The sequence below is a fragment of the Saccopteryx leptura genome, chromosome 6 (assembly GCF_036850995.1).
Source record: "Saccopteryx leptura isolate mSacLep1 chromosome 6, mSacLep1_pri_phased_curated, whole genome shotgun sequence".
In the NCBI taxonomy this organism is placed as follows: domain Eukaryota; kingdom Metazoa; phylum Chordata; class Mammalia; order Chiroptera; family Emballonuridae; genus Saccopteryx; species Saccopteryx leptura.
The window spans coordinates 132750336-132754850 of NC_089508.1; the positions used below are offsets into that span (position 1 = coordinate 132750336).

Consider the following 4515-nt stretch of genomic DNA (forward strand, 5'->3'; position numbering starts at 1 on the left):
TCTCTCTCTCTCTCTTTCACTTACTTTCTGTCTCTGTCTCTCTCAATTAATGGAAAAAAATTTTTTTTGCAGGCAAGAAAACTTCTTATTTTAAACCATAAATAGCTGGTGGCCACAACTATCCATGTTTCATTAAAATTACATAAACCTAGGAACAAAAGCACCAAGGATTATTGCTCTAGAAAAACTACGTGAATAATTCAAATATGCATAGTAAAAACACCACAGTATACACAGGAATAAAATTTTAAAGCAAATGTGTGGAATGCTGAATCAATTTTACACATAGTTTACAATATTAAATTTATTTTACTTGAGGATGATGGAAATTTCCAAAAAGATTGATTATGAGAAGGTAAAATGTTCATCCTTGTATATTCTTGTATGCCAACTAGTAGAGTTCTTAAAAAAAAGCATTGGTCCTGGCCGGTTGGCTCAGGGGTAGAGCGTTGGCCTGGCGTGCAGGAGTCCGGGGTTCAATTCCTGGCCAGGGCACACAGGAGAAGCGCCCATCTGCTTCTCCACCCCTCCCCCCTCCTTCCTCTCTGTCTCTCTCTTCCCCTTTCGCAGCCAAGGCTCCACTGGAGCAAAGTTGGCCTGGGCGCTGAGGATGGCTCTGTGGCCTCTACCTCAGGTGCTAGAATGGCTCTGGTTGTGACAGAGCGATGCCCCAGATGGGCAGAGCATCGCCCCCTAGTGGGCATGCCAGGTGGATCCCGGTTGGGCGCATGCAGGAGTCTGTCTGATTGCCTCCCCGTTTCCGGCTTCAGAAAAATACACACACACAAAAAAAAGCATTTACAAAATACTTGGTAAAAATTGCTTTAAAGGTTGTCCCAAGAGGTACATAAAATCAACCCAATTTTTTATGACAATTCACTCTCCCTTGTTGTCTACAGATACCATTTTCTGTTCCTCTTTAACTCTAGTGTCACCATTTTCCGATAGTGCGGGACCTTCCTTTCCAGCTTCCTGCTTCTCCTCCTTCTTTCCTTTTGCCCCTTTGTTACTCTTTGTTCCAGGTTCTGTCTTAGCAGATGCTTTTCTTCGTTTAGGTTCAGGTTTGGGCAGAGCAGGTTTCCCTGACAATCAGACAGGCCGTCTGTGGGCTCCTGTTTAGTTACTTTGGATCCATCCTTGCCCTCTGTGTTCTCTGGAGACTTTCTTTTTGGCATAATGACTATGCTCACGCAGCTAAAAGTGGAGCACCGGGCTGAAACTGTTGCCGCTGCCACTGGGTGTTGCCTCTGCCGTTACAGCTGCTCACACTGTGAAAAAAAATTTTTTTTTAAGTTTTAAAAATCAGGGAAGGGGATAACATGGCTGAGTAGCACATCCAAACCGGCTGTTTGTGGGGTCCTCATCACAGTTAGTGGCACCTGTAAGTGGCTACAAGGAGAAGAAAAGAGGGAGGGTAAGGGTGGAGGAAGATAGCGAGTTCTTCTCTATAGAATCCTGTCTTTGCTGCCCGTTTTCACATCCCACTGTGGGCTGGAGGAAGTGCAGGCATGGTTCTTTGGTTTTGACCTCACCTATCAGTTCACCAGCTCATGTATCTTTTCTTCCAAATTGTCCAGCTGACCCAGTGAGTAAAGAAAGAAATTGACACCTAAAACTAATATAATATAGAATGTCAACTGTAATTGAAAAATAAAAATTTTTTTTTTAAGAAGAGGAGGCTATTCCAGGCCCATAAGACTAGACCTGCAGAGTTGAGAAACTCATTCAATTCATCCAGAGTCACTGCCTCACACTTGCTCTGTGGCCAGACTGTGGTGGTTACCAGGAACCAAGAAAGCTTGCTTTCCGGGAGAACAGACCTGTACCTTTCTGACACAAGCCAGTGAGAGCCAACACAGTAACACCTTCAACAGGAAAGGCTCAGGGCTGTGGTCAGTATACTGACAACTGGTTCCCAATAAATTGGACCATTCTATGTCTTTGGACCAAATCTCAATCATACTAAACCAGCAACCAAGTGACACACCACAAGTACTCAGGCGACCTGGACAGGTCCTTGTTAAGCAATTTCCCTCAGAACCATTCTGCCTAGAGTCAAGTGCAGACACCAAAAAATCCCAGGTGACTAGCTACATCTGAGCAGAGAAATCAGTGCTCAGAGACCAGAAATGGCCAACTCCCTTTCTTCCTCTCAATACAATGCAAGGTTTTCTGCTAGACAAGATCAGCCTAGTCCCCGGCAGCCATCTTCATGAGGAAATGGCTCAGGGGCCTCTGAAATCTGAACAAACACTGAGGCTAAGACACCTGACTTGGTCGCTTTCATGTGGGGAAGACCCCATCCCTCATCACTATTGTATAACCGCAAAACTACCTGCAAGGCCTTCAAAGAGTGAGATTTCCCCAGCCTAGTTGATCCTGCTCTGCTGACAATCAGCAGGATGATGTAAGGGTTGAAGTTTAGTTCACACTGGATTTATTTGCTAATCTGCCATGACACAATGCCACGGATTGGGCGGCTTTAACGACAGAAATTTATTTTCTCACAATTTTTGAGGCTGAAACTCCAAGATGAAGGTGCTGGTGGGGCTGGTTTCCTCTGCCACCTCTCTCCTCAGCTTGCAGATGGCCGCCTCCTCGTTGTGTCCTCACATGTGTGTGCCTCCCTGGAATCTCTCTCTGTGGATCAATCTCCTCATCTTATGAGGATGCCAGTCAGATTGGGTCATGGCCCATGCTAGAGGCCACATTAGAGCCTACCTCTTTAAAAGCCCTATTTCCAAATACAGTCAGTCTGAGGTACCGATGGCTAAGGCTTCAATATATGAATTTTGGGAGAAAACAATTCAATGCATAATATACACTAAAAGGAAACAATTTCCTCTGACACCAGGGGTCCATCTCCATGAGGAGCAGATAGATCACATTTCTCCTCCTTTATTTTAGAAACACAGAGGTTAGAGACAGCAGGCTGTATGTCTGAAAACAAAGTGTGGAAAACCAGCTCAGGGGCCCATGGTTTTTATGACAGTACAGCATGGACATCCGCACAAAGTACCCTCTGCCAGGACATTGGAGCCCAGGCAGAGGAACCCATGGCTCCCTGGTATGTGCCCAACCCCACAGCCAGCAGCTTCACTCCTCTGAGGGCCATAGGAAAAAAAGATCTTAAGAAATAAAAGCTTGCCTGACCAGGCGGTGGCACAGTGGGTAGACTGTCGGACTGGGATGCAGAAGACCCAGGTTCGAGATCCCAAGGTCGCCAGCTTGAGTGTGGGCTCATCTGGTTTGAGCAAAGCTCACCAGCTGGGACCCAAGGTCGCTGGCTCGAGCAAGGGGTTACTTGGTCTGCTGAAGGCCCACGGTCAAGGTACATATGAGAAAGCAATCAATGAACAACTAAGGTGTCGCAATGCACAACGAAAAACTAATGAATGATGCTTCTCATCTCTCCGTTTTTGTCTGTCCCTGTCTATCCCTCTCTCTGTCTCAGTAAAAAATAAAATAAAATAAAAATAAAAGCTAGATCGCCTACAAAGGAAACGCAGTAAGACTGAGAGCTGAGGTCTTAGCAGCAAAATGTTATTTTCAAATGCTGAGATGGGGAAATGGTTAACCTAGATTTTGTGGACAGTTAATTGTCTTACAAAAATAAGAATGAACTAAAACCATTTATTAAAAACTAAACTTTATTTTTTTTAGAGGAGCTTTTAGGTTCACAGCAAAACTGAACAGAAAATACAGTTTTCCAGATACCCTCGGAAGGGAGAAAGATAAGAAGCATCAATTCTTCACTGGGGCACCTTAGTTGTTCATTGATTACTTTCTCATATGTGCCTTGGCCGGTGGGGGGTGGGGGAGAGCTACAGCAGAGCCAGTGATCCCTTGCTCAAGCTGGTGACCTCAGGGTTTCAAACCTGGGTCCTTTGTATCCCAGGTGGATGCTCTATCCACTGCGCCACCAGCTGGCCAGGCAGCTGTGTTTGGTTTTAAAAGACTGGTCTATTTTAAGTTGTTTCTTACTCTTAGAGTATAACTCCTCAGGGGTCCCAGTGGAAAGCCTAAAAGTATTTACAGAAACCCCTCCCTCTGGGGGGCTCTGAATTCCAATTTTTGTTCCTCTATACCCTTGAGACTGCCCCAAATTCTGCTTTACTTACAGTTTCTTGGCCACAGCTTGTCTCTCAGCTTCTCAGTCTATCAGCTTCTCCACCCCTAGACCTCAGCTTTCCAGTCTGTAAGGGCCTCGAGGCAAGGGCTGTGCCCATGGCCAGGCTTGCTTCTGCACTTCCCTTCTCAAAATGGAGTCTCCCAAGTCTTCATCGCCATGTTAGCTTTCGGCTTCTTTCAAGCAGATTTTCAAAACTATTTGACAAGCTTTCCTACTTGTTCGTAACTGGTAGGAATGGCCTGCCACAGCCTAAACTGGACTGTCCTGGTTCTCACAGAGGCCAGGAAGGGAAGCTGAATGGGAGTGTGACAGGGAACAGCACTCCTGTGGGTTCAAGTTTGCCATGGTAGCAATGATCCAGAAATAGTATTGTATTGTATAAT

The 4515-nt window shown here is 45.5% G+C and overlaps 1 pseudogene; it reads right to left on the bottom strand.

The window, feature by feature from the left end:
- Positions 1 to 813: 813 nt before the first annotated feature.
- Positions 814 to 4304, bottom strand: LOC136377248 (high mobility group nucleosome-binding domain-containing protein 3 pseudogene; annotated as a pseudogene).
- Between the last annotated feature and the right edge of the window lie 211 nt (positions 4305 to 4515).